Below are 15,988 nucleotides of genomic sequence, written 5' to 3'. Positions count from 1 at the left end.
TTTTTAAGAGTTTTGTTTGCATTAAGGATGTAAATCTTTAAGCATTAAAAATGTTTGTTATCAATAAAAAAACAATCAAATAAACAGGGAATAAATAGCACATGGATCAAAGAAGAAATCTCAAGATAAATTTTAAAATATTTTGAACTAAATTAAAATGAAAACACAACTTGCTAAATTTAGTGCGATGCAGCAAAAGCAGTGCTTGAGAGAAATTTATAATACTGAATATTAGAAAAGAAGACCTAAAATTGATAATCTGTTTCCACCTTAGTAAACTAAAAAAAGAGGAACAAATTAAATCCAAAGTAAGCAGAAGACAAGAAACAATAAGATTTAGAGCAGAAATCAAGGAAATTGAAAACAGGAACTCAATAGAGAAAATCAATGAAATCAAAAGCTGGTTCTTTGAAATGATCAAATCACTTTAAACATCAGTGGTCTAAATACAGCAACTTAAAAATCAGAAATTGTCAGAGTGAAGGAAAATTGATAAGCCTCCAGCCAGGCTAACTAAGAAAAAAAAAAAGACACAAATTACTAATATCAGAAATAAAAATGAGGGGACATCACTACAGATCCTGTGAACATTAAGTATGAACATTATTATTATTTGTGAATAATAAAGAAATATGATAAACAACTCTAGCCCACAAATTTGATAAGGTAGATGAAATGGATCCATTCCTCAAAAGACACAATTTGCCAGAACTCACACAAGAAAAAAATAGACAATATTTTTAAGCCTATTTACTAAAAATATTTGATCAATAATTAATAACCTTCCAAAACAGAAAGCACCAGACCCAGGTGGGTTCACTGGTGAATTCTACAAAATATTTAAGGAAGAAATTATACCAATTCTCTACAATCTCTTCAGAGGACAGAAGAAGAGGGAACGCTTTCTAACTCATTCTTTGAGGCGAGCATTACCCCAGTATTGAAAGCAGACAGAGACATTACAAGAAAAGAAAATTACAGATTAAAATCTCTCATGAACATAGATGCAAAATTTTTCAATAAAGTATTAGCAAATCAAGTCCAAAAATGTATAGAAAGAATTATATACCACAACCAAGTGATATTTATCTCAATTATGCAATGCTAGTTCAACATTCAAAAATCAATTAATGTAATCTATCATATCAATGGGCTAAATAAGAAAAATTACATTATCATGTCAATGGTTGCAGAAGAAGCATTTGACTAAATCCAACACCCATTCATGATTAAAAAAAAAAAAAAAAACCTATCAGTAAACTAGGAATAGAGGGGAACTTCCTCAACCCGATGAGGAATATCTACAAAAGACCTACAGCTAACATCATATTTAATAGTGAGAAACTCAAAGATCAGGAACAAGATAAGAATGCTCCCTCCCACAACCCCTTTACAACATCATACTGTAAGTACTAGCTAGTGTAATAAGACCAGAAAAAGAAATACAAGATATACAGATTGGGATGGAAAAAATAAAACTGTTTTTGTTCACAGATGACATGACTGTTTATGGAGAAAACCTGAAAGAATCAACAACAAAAAATCCTTCTGCATGTAATAGGCAATTATAGCAAGGTTGCTGGATGCAAGGGTAATATATAAAAGTCAATCTCTTTCCTATTTACCAACAATGAACAAGTGGATTTGAAATTAAAACCACAATACCATTTACATTAGTAACCCCCCAAAACAAAATACTCAGGTATGTTGGATTCTGTACTGGCCAGCTGCAAAACAAACAAACAAAATCTCAGGTAAAAATCTAATGAAATATGTACAAGATCTGTATGCGGAAAACTACAAAACACTGATGAACAAAATCAAAGAAGAACTAAATAAGTGGAGAGATATTCTATGTTCATGGACAAGAAGACACAATATTGTCAAGATGTAAGGTCTTCCAAATTTGATCTACAGGTTCGGTGAAATCCCATTCAAAATCCCAGCAAGTTACTTTCTGGATATCAACAAACTAATTCTAAAGTTTGTATGGAGTGGCAAAAGACCAAAATGTCTGATAAAATATTCAAGAAGAATAGAGTTAGAGTACTGACAATATCCAACTTCATGACTTACTATAAAGCTATAGTAATCTAGACAATGTGGTATTGCAGAAAGTACAGACAAACAGATCAATGGAACAGAATAGAGAGCCTATAAATAGACCCACATAAATATAGTCAATTGATCTTTGATAAAAGAGCAAAGGCAATACAATGGAACAAAAATAGTCTTTTCAACAAACGGTGCTTGAACAATTGGACATCCACATGTAGAAAAATGAATCTAAACACAGAACTTGTACCCCGAAGGGATCATAGATCTAAATGTAAAAAGCAAAACTATAAAACTTCTAGAAGATAACATAGGAGAAAACCTAGATAACATTGGGTATGGTGGTGACTTTTGAGATACAACACCAAAGCTACAGTTCATGAAGGAAATGATCGATAAGCTGGACTTCCTTAAAATTAAAAACTGCTGCTCTGTGAAAAACAATGTCAAGAGAATGAGAAGACAAACTACAGACTGCGAGCAAATATTTGCAAAAGACAAATCTGATAAAGAACTGTTATCCAAAATATACAAGGAACTCTTAAAACTCAGCAAGAAGAAAACTAACAACCAGATTAAAAAATGGGCCACAGAACTTTGCACTCACCCAGAAAGATATATGGACAGCAAAGAAACATATGAAAAGATGCTTCACTTTATATGTCATCAGGGAAACACAAATTAAAACAATAATGAAATACCAACACACCCTATTAGAATGGCCAAAATCCAGAACACTGACAACACCAAATACTGGTGAGGATGTGGGGCAACAAGGACACTCACTCATTGCCGTTGGGAATGCAAAATGGTGCAGCCACCTTCGAAGACAGTGTGGCAATTTCTTACAAAACTAACCATATTCTCATGATATGATCCAGCAATTGTGCTCCTTGATATTTACACAAAGGAGCTGAAAACTTGGGTTCACAAAAAAAACCCTGCACGGTTGACAAAACTTGGAAGCCATCAAGATGTCCTTCAGAAGGTGATTGGATAACTAAACTGTGGTACATCCGGACAATGGAATATTAGTCAACACTAAAAAGAAATGAGCTGTCAAGACACAGAAAGACACGGAGGAAACTTAAATGCATACTGTTGAGTGAAAGAAGCCAGTATGAAAAGGCTATGATCTGCATGATTCCAACCATGTGACATTCTGGAAAAGACAAAACTATGGAGAGAGTAAAAAGATCAGTGATTGCTAGGGGTTGGGGGAGAGAAGGATGCATAAGTAGAGCACAGAGGATTTTCATGGCAGTGAAAATACGGTGCATTGATACCGTAATGATGAGTAGATGTCATCACACACTTGTCCAAACCCATAGAATGAACCACAGCAAGAGTAAATTCTAATGTAAACTATGGACTTAGGGTGATCACGATGTGTCAATATAGGTTCGTCAATCGTAATAAATGTTTCTCTCTGGTTGGAGATATTGATGATGGGGGAAGCTATGCAAGTGCGGGGATGGGTTTGTAGGGAAAATCTCTTCTTCTTAATTTTGCTGTGAATATAAAACTGCTCTAAAAATATCAGGTCTAAATATATATAAACACATACGTATATACATATATTTGCTTCAAAATAATATAGAAGGGAGAAGTAGTATAAAGAAACATGGCTTTATATTACTGAGGTACAAAGAAACATGACTAGCCTTATAGTTGTCAAAAATGGGTGACAGGGGGGGGGCCGGCCCGGTGGCGCACTGGACAAGTGCCGCTTGCCCGCTTAGGAAGCCCGGCGGCGCTCCCGCCCGAGGGTTCGGATCCCGCATACAGACCGGTTCCCGCTCACTGGCTGAGCGAGGCGCGGGAGCAACACCAAGGGTTGCAATCCCGTTGCCGGTCCCCGGCCCGGTACGGGGCAACACTGAGGGTTGCGATCTGTTGCCGGACACGGAAAAAGACAAAAACAAACTCTTATTATAGAAAATCTGGAAAATACAGAAAGTATAAAGGAAAAAAATCATGCATTACTCACCTCCCCTCAAACAGAAATAATTATTTTTAGCACCTTTGTGCAACTTTTCCCAGTCTTACGGAAAAAAAAAAAAAAAAAAAAAAAAAAAAAAAAAAAAAAAATGGGTGACGGGGACACGGTTACATCAGTGTTTCTCAAACTATCTACAGAGCACAGGAGGAAGAGATGGCTGTTACACAAGCCGGCAAGAAGAAATCAGCTAAAATTTTAACATATTAAAGACACAAGGAAAGTTTGCAATTACCCTGAGGTTCTTTTTCCCAGGCTTGCACGGCGTGCTCAGGAGAAAGACCAGGACGCCGGTGTGGGTGGAGACGGGGAGACGGGGCGGGCAGTGAACGAGGCTGGAGCGCGCCCCCTGGCGGCGCAGGTCTGCAGGAGGTGAGGCCCGTTCCCCTTAAGAAGCAAACGTCTGAAGTTGCTGGATGAGGGGCAGCAAAAATCTGTTGACCCCAGTGCACAGGTGGGAGCCCATTGTAACGGGGGGCGGGGAACCCTCTCTCCTTGGGAGAGGGACAAGAAATGGTCTTGGGTCCAGAACCTACGCTGACACCAACAGAGGTCAATTACCACTGGGGGAGGGGTGGGGAACTCTCTTCCACCCGAGGCCAACCACAAATCCAAAGCAAAGTTTGGCTGCTGTGGGAAGAAGGGGCAGGAATGTTGAGAAAGGACTACCACCCACCCACCCCCAAACCCAAGCACAAGGGACCACCCTAAAAAACTGAAGAAGCACTCCCATCCCCCCTCTCCTTGCTCACCCTCATTTTTATTTCTATGCTCATCTCCTCACGGTCTACATGCAACAAAGACAGGATGGAGTAGCTCTACATCATGCCATCCTGTCCATGTTTTATATATGTACATGTTGCCATAGTAAAATGTTTAAAAAACAAAACAAAGCAATGCACATGTTTGCTGCAGTAGCTTTTCCAGTATCCTGCCATATGTGCCACTGACTGGGAATGAGGCTGTTCTGGCTAATGCAGTATTGTGGTCTAGCTAGCAGTGGGCCCTCCACCAATAGTGGGTAAATGTTTTTTACTACTACCTTTGGAAAGACTGTACAACTTAGCTTGAATAATTTGGCTTGTGTGTTTACTAATTTGTAGAAGAGTGAACTCCCAGTGTCAGATACGTGAAAACTGGAATGTTTTAATAAAGTATTAATAATTCAGTTGATAACACAGCTCTGCTATCTTAACTCCAATTATTTTTCAACTCATCTTAGCACCTGTGGCCTCCTGGTTACTTGCCCGATTCTGATGCGCAGGAATGACTGTGCAACGTTCATAGAAACTTGGCATGGATTCTTTCTTTGGCATCATTTCATATATTTAAATCCAGTGATGTATCTACAGGCAGAGAATATTTTCACCAGCAGGTTTTAAGTAAAAAGACATATTCCAGCAGCAGACCAGAATTCGGGCTTGCTGGATTACTGCTGGATTTCATGGATTCTCCAGAATGCCTGGCACTGTCCTTAGGTGGGGGGCCCTCTTCCCCCCCTCCTCCCACAACAAAATTCATCTTCTCTTTATTTCTTCATGGTTCGTTAGTCTAATAGACATGTTGGCTGTTATTTATTTTCTGTTTGTGAATTGATTTTCTTTCCTTAATTTTGAACTTCCCTTTGGGAATACATTTAAATTCCAGAATCAGTCATGATTTCACTTGCAGTGATTGAAGAAATTGGCCTTGCAATCTTTATGAGTGCATGCAAACAGAGATCAAAACATATTGCTATCAGTGAAAATCAAATATCAGTTAAAAAATATAAATAGGCAAAATATTGTTTATTGCTCAGTAATATAAGAGAGGAAAAAGCTAGCTTTGTTTCTACTCAATGAAAACAACAAAATTGAGCAAAACATATAACGACTAAAGTAATTCAGAGTTTGGCAGAATTGCTCTTTCAGGATCAGCAATAAAGAAGGAACATGTGGTCTTGATGACATTATAACTTCACTATAGGAATTGTTTAATACGCTGCTCAAGCCATAGGCTTTTCGTTTAGGGGAAAAATGAGTTAGATCCTCTTTTCATACCTTATACCAAAAATGTCTAGGTAGATCAAGCCATAAATAGAAGAAAATAGAGTTGCATATCTATCAGGTTTTATTTATTAAACAGAATCTCTCTCTAAATGGGGAATAACTTCTTAAATTTAATAGCAATGTTAAAAACTCAAAGGAAAGTAGCAGTGGATTTAACCACATTAAAATGTTTAAAATGTATATAAAACTATAAACAAAGTTAAAAGACAAACTAGAAGCTGGGAAAATTTGCAACAAATGTAATAAATGGTAAATACAGTATCTTTACTAAATAAAAACCTCATAGGATAAACAAGGAACCCATCAAGATCTGAACAGATCAACAGGCAAAACAAAAAATGTGATTAGACAATTCTTTTAAAAAATGAAAACAGCTAATCAACAGGCAAAAAATACATTTAACCTCTATTGTATACAAATTAGTACAATGACTACCATTTTGCCAAATTCAAATAGTGCACATTATTTAAAATTGATTACAATAAGCAATTCTGGTCAAGGTGAAATAAGATGAATTTTTGCTCGTTATGGTTAGTATGTAAATTTTTGACTTTCTGGAACCAGTTCAGTCATGTATAGCAGTAATGTGAAAAGCGGTGATACCTTTTGACAGAAGGGTACTATTAGTCTGATTATATCCTCGTGATGTCGTTTAACATGTTGGATCCACTGGTTGATTAGATTCAAGTCAATTTTTTTTCTTTTTTAGGCAAGGACACTGCAAATATGGTGCTGTGTGCTTTATTCTGCATCACATCGGGAACACAACATCTCTGATTCTCCCATCCTTATAATGTTATGCAGCACAGAGTAAACCACTCAGCTTTTATATCTATGATGTAACTCTATTTATTTTGATATAAAATAATCAAAATCAGGCTTAAAAATTACCTTAGATAGAAACTATAAACATAAGTTCTATTTGTAAAATATGGAGGGGGGTGTTTTTTCAAATACAGGTTGTAAAAAATATTTAAATGCTAAGCATGTAGTTGGTTCTAGATACTTTTTGAATACTTCAAGTTAAAGTGGCTGACTCACATTTTGTACAATTAGAAGACCATCCAGAGAAGCCTTCTTTCAATTTTCTACACCATATGGAAAAAACTATCATCAAAATGGGTGAAGCCAGGATGCCTCTAAAAACAGAACTATAATGCCCTGGATTTTGATCTGGTTATCAGTCCAGGAATTTTCCAATACCCAAATTCTACCACTCAGTCTACGAAAGGACTCTGTCCATGCTTTCAGTCTGTCCTCATTCACTTAGTCAGGTTCCCAGCTCCAATCTTTGTACTACATGAAATAAACCATGTGTCTCTGCTTAGAAGAGCCGAATAGGACATATCTACACATGATTGATAGGGTTTTAATGGATTCCTGCTCTGAGAAAGAGGCACTGTCCCATGTAAGCTGTGTGGTCTTATTTTAAAAGTGTACCTGAAGGGCTGGCCCGGTGGCGCACTGCTACAGTGTGCCGCTTGGGAGCGCGGCGGCGCTCCTGCCGAGGGTTCGGATCCCACATACAGACCGGCCGCTCAGTGAGCGGGGTGCAGGCGCGAAAAAAATTGATTGCCGGTCACGAAAAAAAAAAAAGTGTACCTGAAGATGTACATGTACGATCCAAGAGAGTACAATTATGAGACCCTAACTTTAGGGCCACCATGTACATAGTAGCTTCCATATCCCATACTGAATTATGGTGTTTGTGAGTCAACAGAAGCTCCCCCTGTGGCTGGTTGGCATACGATGGATAGAATTTGAGGAGGGTCAAAAGATTTTATAGAACAAGGTGGCTACGACATAGTTAGGGAACTTTGCTTGTCTGGCACAAACTTTTTTTTTTTTTTTTTCGTGTCCGGCAACGGATCGCAACCCTCAGTGTCGCGCCCGTACCGGGGACCTGCAACGGAATCACAACCCTCAGTGTTGCGCCCGCACCTCGCTCAGCCAGTGAGCGGGAACCGGTCTGTATGTGGGATCCGAACCCTCGGCGGGAGCGCTGCCACGCTCCCAAGCGGCGCACTGCAGCAGTGCGCCACCGGGCCGGCCCAGCACAAACTTATTTTGAAATTTTGAGGTTGTAACCTCAGTTTTTAGAGTCCACCCCCAAGGCTGGCCCGTGGCTCACTCGGTAGAGTGCGGTGCTGATAACACCAAGGCCACAGGTTCGGATCCTATATAGGGATGGCCGGTTTGCTCACTGGCTGAGCGTGGTGCTGACAACACCAAGCCAAGGGTTGAGTTCCCCTGACCGGTCATCTTTTAAAAAAAAAAAAAAAAAGATAGAGTCCACCCCCAGCACTTTCCGTGACCCTGTCATTCCCCCAGAGACACCAGATGTTGGAGCAGCAGAAAGTCCCATGAGCCTCTTCATTAATATTTCATGGGAAGAGTCTTATCTTTCTGTATGGGTATAATTAAAACATCCTGAGAATATACTTACAGTTAAGGAATTTTTTTTCTCACGTGAATAAAATTAACCTGAGTATAGTACTATTTATTTGGAAAGAAAAAAGAAATTGCCATTTGAAGTCATTAGTGTCTCATGACTTTTTAAAATAGACTTAGCTTGTTTCAATAAATTATAATTTTTTCCTGAAGCTTAAATTGTCATACCTTAGCCATGATAATTCAATGTAATATCAAAAATCCCAACTGAATTTTTTTATGATAATGTGATAAGCTGACTCAAAACTCAATTGGAATATCAAATGCACAAGAGTGTCCAGGAAATATTTTTATAGAGCAATAAGAAAAGACTAAACTTTCTAGAAGGCAGAAGACACTATAAATATATCAAAATTAAAATCCTGAGGTACTTTAGAGCAGTCAAACTCATAAAGATGGAAAGTAGAATGGTGGTTGCCAGGGGCTGAGGGGAGGGAAAAATGTGGAGTTAATTAATGGGGACAGAGTTTCAGTTTTGCAGGATGAAAAAAGTTCTGAGGTAGATGATGGTGGTGTTTGCACAGCAATGTGAACGTACTTCATGCCACTGAACTGTACACTTAAAAATGGTTCAGGTGGGGCCAGCCCGGTGGCGCACTGGAGAGTGTGCTGCTTGGGAGCGCAGTGGTGCTCCCACCGAGGGTTCGGATCCCATGTGGAGACCGGTTCCTGCTCACTGGCTGAGCACGTTGCGGGCACAACACTGAGGGCTGCGATCCTGTTGCCAGTCCCCGGTACGGGCGCGACACCGAGGGTTGCGATCCCGTTACCGGTCAGTAAAAAAGACAAAAAGGAAAAAAAAAAGGTTCAGATGGTAAATTTTATGTTATCTATATTTTACACAATTAAAATTTTAAAAATAATGTCAACAACAACAAAGCCACGTGGTCTTATCACAGGAAAATTACAGCAACGGAAATATGTCTGTCAGTTCATGCATGTAGTAGCCTTCCTTCTGCTGCTCACATCGGGGCTTGCCACAGGCTCCACACTGCCCCATCTGCCACAGAAACCTCACACACCATTGCATGTACTGGGTCAAAAGGCTAGGTAGCAGGTTGCTTTCACCGCAGCCTGGTATAGCTTGAGAAGTGTTTTGTTTCTTGGGGCCTTGCTCAAAGCTGGCAAGCGTATGCTTTTCCAAAGATGTCCTATGAAGTATTATATCTCTGCCAAGCTTGTAGAGGGGCACAAGATCGAGATGTTTGTCTTTCATTCTGGAGCAAGTATCTAACATAACTCAGACTACGGGACCCCCAGAAACTTTACTGATGTGGTAGTTCCCTGATGTTTCTTGGACTATGTCTTCCACCCCTCAGCATGCATGTGTCTTACCAGGTCAGCCAGGGTACCTGCTCCTGCCTGCTCATCAGTCCCTCTTAGCATGATGACATCAGTGTAGAGAACCAGGGCTGTGTCCTCTGTGTTGGCGAGATGATTAAGGTTTCTAAGTGCAAAACTGAAGCACAGAACCATGGAGCTGGTATAAGTGTGAGGCAAGATGTTGAAAATATTCTGCAGTCCCCACCATGTGAAAGCAAACTGATTTTGTTGTCACTGTTTATTGGGATGGAGAAGAATGCGCTTGCCAAACTGATAATGACATAACATGGGCTATGAAAGAGACAACATCTATAAAAGCAGATGCAACTAAAGTCACTGTCATTTTATTCTCAAAGTTTTTCTAAACTGTGTATTGGCCATATTGTAAGATAAACTGCTGATGTAATAGAAATCATCACCCCTGCTTCTTTCATGTGTTTGATGGTGGCACTAACTGCTGTGTTTCTCCCAGGGATGCCGTATTACTCTCTGACTTGGCAAAAGGGGGAATGCCTGGGTTCTTCCAACAGTAGTAGCTTCACACTGGATCCCTAATCTACAGAGTGACACTATCTCTACGCAGTGTGAAGATATTGCCTGTTTCTAAGCATGTCATTTTCAACTACACACTCAGGAACTTAGGGAATAACCACATGACAGGTTCAAAATATCTTACCCCAGGTTTTTTTTAATTCCAGGATTTAAGTAAAACAGGAGTTTACCAGCTTCTCTCATTCTCTGCTCCTCTTTCTACATATCTGTGAGAGTGATTCTATGGGATAATTCCTAACAATTGGATTGCTGCCTCAAAGGAAAAACATGGATTTCCATCCCATTCACAAGGTACTGACTTCCCAATCAGCTTGGAAATATAGGTATCTCTTTGTAGTGATGCAGATCACTTGCTATGGTCTGAATGTTTGTCACCTCCAAAGCTCATGTGGAAGCTTAGTGCCCAGTATAGTATTTGAAGGGCTGGGCCTTTAAGAGGTGATTAGACCATGATGGCTACGTGCTCATTAATGGGTCAATCCATTCATGAATTAATGGGTTAATGGATGAATGGTTATTATGGGAGTGGCACTGGGGGCTTTATAAGGAGAGAAAGAAACACGTTAGCGTCAACTTTTGCCCCCCTCGCTGTGTGATTCTCTGCACTACCTCAGAACAAGGCCCTCACCAGATGCAGTCCCCAGACCATGCACTTCCCAGCCTCCAGAATTGTAGGAAATAAATTTCATCTCTTTATAAATTCCCCGGTTTCAGGTACTCTGTTATTAGCAGCAGAAAGTGGACTGATACAGCACTCTATCTAAACCTCCCTTCCCCACCCCATATGTCTAAATGTCCTTAGAGTCCCTGTTACCATGAGCCTGCTATGAGATAGATTCAAATCAAAGCACCATTTCTTCCCCTGCCTGCCAGGAGCCCCTACCCTCACTGATGAGCCACAGTGGCTTTCGACCTCTTTATTTCCCTTTTCTCAGCATATAGCTACTTCCTCAATGAACACCAGTCCTTGGGGGAAGGCTTGCAGTAAGATCCTCAGTTACCCTTGTCATGACATTGCTGGGCTCTTCTTCAAGGGACCCAGCTTCCCCTTTGTTCTAGATCAGTGAATTGACTCAGATCCTGGAATCGGCAGTGGGACCATGACTCTCTAGACTGGTGGCTCAAGAGGGCTTCATTTACTAAACCCAGACTGGATTTTATTATTGCTGTTGTTGATGATGATGATGTACAAATCAAGTAGAACCTTAATGGGTTGTTCAGTTTATGGTTGATCAAGTGGGAAAAGTTAGGTTACTAAGATGCACCACACCAGGCATGGAACACTAGTTAAAATAATGAGGTATATATAAATGGACTGACATATAAAGTTCCCTAAGTGTACCGGAGTGAGAAAAAGTTGAAGGAAATATTCAGAATGTTATCATTTATGTAAAACACACATCAACAAAAAACTATATATTCACGTATGTACATATTTACATTTAATACATAGATAACACTCTGAGAGGATCCACACCAAATTGTCAATATAACTGTATTTAAGGAGAGGTGTGGGATTGGAGGGGAGATGAGGTTTGTGAAGAGAAGCTTTGACTAAAAAAATTTTTTTTTACCCTTTATGCTTGAATTTTTTGCCAAAGTGTTTTCAGGTATGGTTCATGTCCCATGACGAAACAATATTTTTTAGTCCTGACGTCTGTGGAAAGGTGATGGTGAGAATGTACCTCTCGTCTCTCCCTTTGCCCTCAGCTGGCTTCTGTTCACTATGCCACAAACATTTTATTTTTCTTTAAAAAAGATGACCGGTAAGGGGATCTTAACCCCTGACTTGGTGTTGTCAGCACCACGCTCAGCCAGTGAGCGAACCGGCCATCCCTATACAGGGGTCCAAACCCGTGGCCTTGGTGTTATCAGCACCGCACTCTCCCAAGTGAGCCACAGGCTGGTCCCAGCCACAAACACTTTAGGCCACGGCCTTGTCTCTGGATCTTTCTGACAATATTGACACCTAATTGCACACAGTGATTTAATACCACACCTTTTTTTCCTTTTGTGGTGTATTTTGTCTCATTTTCATGTTGGAAAGTCCTTGTACTTCTGTATCCCACACAGCAGCTAGCAACTTGATCAGTAGGTGCTCAGTAAAAGACATATTAAATAAAACCCCAAGCAATTCTTTCCTTAAGGCACAAGGGCCTTCCCCCAACCAACACCCCTATGCCAAATCTATAAAACCCAGTTAATTGTTCAAGATTTTGTTCAAATGTTATGTCCTCTGGGAATCAGCCTCAGACACATTTCTTCAATCACAATTTATTGTGCTTTTCCTTTTTGCTCACAACACTTTTAAACATACATTCTTATCCTTATAATACAATATTTATTTTATTGTAAGTACTGTATTTGAATTTGTCACCAGTCAGCCTTCCCCTCTATAGTGGCAGGTGAGTTACCGTCCCTCGCTGTAAGGCAGTTCTCCTGGCCAAAGCCTTGCATCAGCAGGTACTCAATATGTGTGCTGAATTCAGCTGAAATTAAAAGGATAGGAGAGGTGGTTATATAGAAATTTTTCTACATGTGAACCTGCTTTTATATAATTCCACATGGAGTGATCGATGGTAACTCAGCTACTGAGACAACCTTCCACACAATACTTACTCTTCCTCTCTCAAAAAGAAAACCCTCCTCCCAAAGGAGCTGTGATCCTATTATTTAAGCCCAGCCATACTCCCTTTGTCTGCTAGACTCTCCACGTATTTATGCCCATAATTCCCCAAGGGAACTTCCTGACAGTGGATTTGCTGGGTCAGAGAGAAGAATTTCCATTCTCATCAGCACTGTATGATAAGATATGGCACCGTTTTGTTTAAAGTAGCATTTCTTCAATTTTCAGGACTCCATCTCGTCTCCCTCCACAACCTTCCTCACCCACACACTTTTCACTGGCCTTAGAGTCAACACTTTCCTACTTTTAATGTTTTCTCATCTTACCCCAATGGAAGCATCGTCAGTCATCCAGGGATAGTCTTGGGCAGGAGACCAGAGTCTATCAAGGAAGGTCTGCCACCAACTTCATGGGACCCCTGCCCAACAAGGGAAGGATACCTGGGGCAATTAGTCGGGCACTTCAGTACATCAGCCTAGCCTGGTTAATGCCCACTCACTCTTCAGATCACACTTCAAAAGTCAATTCCTCAAGGAAGCCTTTGCTGACTTCCAGATGAGCTCAGGTGGCCCTGTTCTTAGCTCTAATAACTATTTTAAATGTGTGCTTATTTTACTAATATCTGTAATCCCCATGACGACACGGGACTTGTCTTTTGTTGCTCATCATCTTTTATCCGTCTTAACACCTAGTAGGAGCTCAATAAATATTTGTGAAATGAATCAAAGAAAACCATCAATTAGTAGTTCTAAATGAAATCCCCCCAGAACAGCGGCTCTCAGCCCCGGCTGCACATTGGAATCACCTGTGGAGTTTACTTATTTATTTATCTTTTAAAACAATACTAATGTCCATCCCTACCACGGACCTTTCCAATCAGAGTCTCGGGGTGATGCTTCACACGCAGCCAGCCGATGATCTGTGCTAACCTCCCCGACGGGGAAGGCCATGGGCCACCAGAGGGCGCCTAAACAACACTGACAGCTCCAGGAAGCTGCTTGCAACTACCTAAGAACTTTCCTTGACAAGTTCATTTCAGTGACAATTTTAGATCAGGATCTGTTTTTTATGTCTTGCTTTTGAAAGACACACACTCTAGTGCTTTGAATAGCAAATGCATCAAAGATCATGATGGTTATGTGAATAGTGATTCAAAAATATTAAAGACTAGCCCTCATCCTCCAAGTGATATTTGCCTCAGTCCAGGATACCTGGAAAGAGTGTTTCTGCTTGCCATTTTCTGTTAAAGTGTACAGTCTGCTCCTAGGCTGAGGATGGGTGTTGGGCTGAGACTGCTTCGTAATACAAAAAAGCTGAAAATGAACTGCAGAGGCACGGTGTCCCTTGTGGGTGGGTGCTGCCCCACCAAGTGAGGCAACATGCTTTTAATCCTTGACTGCAGAACATTGAGTGCGTTCTGTGGGCTGCATTGTTTAGTCTGAATACAGGGATGGTGAGAAATTCTTGGTTAGGGGAGGACACACAGTGGGCAGGCGCTAGCCTCAGCTGTCTTAGGACAGATCCAGCAAACAGCAAACATCTCTCCTATTGGCCATCCCCGAGGCAATGTCCAGCTTTCGGTCTTAGCTGTTTGGTCTCAAAGTTTAAGGAAACTTTGTTTGTCACCTTTAAGTGACAGCTGTACTCCCAAAGGTTTTGTGTCCCAAACACCAGCAATCACCAGCTGGCAGAGGTATGGTGCCAGAATGCCCAAATTTGTGCTTGAATAGTCAACGCTTACATCTCTAGGACCTTCTGTGTGCCAGGCCCCACACCACAGATTTGAATATATCCACATGTTAACTCACTGGATTGTGACTACCATCCTGCAAAATAGCTATTACTATGCCATTCTACAGATGAGCTCGGAGAAGTTAAGTAATTTGCCCAAGAGCACATGCATCTTCTGATTCTGAGGCCACGGATATAGCCGAGTCACACAAACCTAGAATGAAATCCCGCTACACCACTGACAGGCTGTATAAACTGGGACAAGCCTGTCATCATCCCGAGGCTCCATTTCTTCATCTGGAGGATGGATGGTTAAGGAAATCAGACAACTTACATAAAAGCAGCTAGTAAGATATCCATTGACCTTTCCTTCCTCCTGTATTCTTTCCAGATGGAGTGAAATGGGCCATCAGTTGCTAGCTCTGAAAGGGGCAAGGTCCACCATTTTGTCTTCCAGATACTTCACCGCTACTGGTCCCACTCCTTCCCCGGCTGGACCATAAATCCCTGGCTTACACATCCTTTCCCCCAGACATAAAGATGAGGATTAGAATTCCCAGATGGTAAATGTGCTAAGATACCGAAACATTCTTACCAAGGAAAGAAGCTTCTTTCCAGGAAATCCATAGTTCATCAATGTCTGGCTGGGTTTGAGTGCCCGAAGGCAGGAGGTGGGCCAGGACTGCACTAGGCCAGCAGTCTTCACAGTGTCCTTCAATATACTTAAAAATAATTGCAGTTTTTAACAGCTGACCTCCAAATTTTTTCATTATAATTCTTCATTGCATATCACACGTATTGACATTTTTAAAGAAAATTTTCATATTGTTCTTTTAAATATATACAAAGGAAAATAATTACCATATAATTTAATTCTCATTGCCTATTTAAAATATACACAAATTAGCTCATCTTTAATGGTCAAAATTTTTACATTTTTCTCCTTCAACTCAGAATTTTCCATAAAAATATATCTTTATGCTTCAAATATTTTTTATTGATTACCTTATTATCCTTACCTGCAACTGAAATATGGGAAAATTGATTTTAATTTTTTAATTTCAGATGACCATTAACCTCTAAATGTTAGAAAAAATTCTAGGTCAAGTTATCATTGCAATTATTAGTAGCATAAAATTAACTAAAACATTACAATTATACATTTTTATATTTCTTAAACAAAAAATGTTGAATTCCATTAAC

General features: G+C 40.1%; 1 long non-coding RNA gene across 1 annotated transcript; it reads right to left on the bottom strand.

The window, feature by feature from the left end:
- Positions 1–12,683: 12,683 nt before the first annotated feature.
- LOC103601564 lies at positions 12,684–15,490 on the bottom strand. The gene is made up of 2 exons (XR_551458.1): positions 15,381–15,490; positions 12,684–12,917 (listed from the first exon to the last, which is right to left on the bottom strand). It is a non-coding gene; the product is annotated as an uncharacterized LOC103601564 (long non-coding RNA).
- Between the last annotated feature and the right edge of the window lie 498 nt (positions 15,491–15,988).

Source organism: Galeopterus variegatus, unplaced genomic scaffold, assembly GCF_000696425.1.
Source record: "Galeopterus variegatus unplaced genomic scaffold, G_variegatus-3.0.2 Scaffold3794, whole genome shotgun sequence".
NCBI classification, from domain to species: Eukaryota; Metazoa; Chordata; class Mammalia; order Dermoptera; family Cynocephalidae; genus Galeopterus; species Galeopterus variegatus.
The sequence above is the reverse complement of the archived record's forward strand: the minus strand, read 5'-3'. Positions and strand labels throughout refer to the sequence as shown.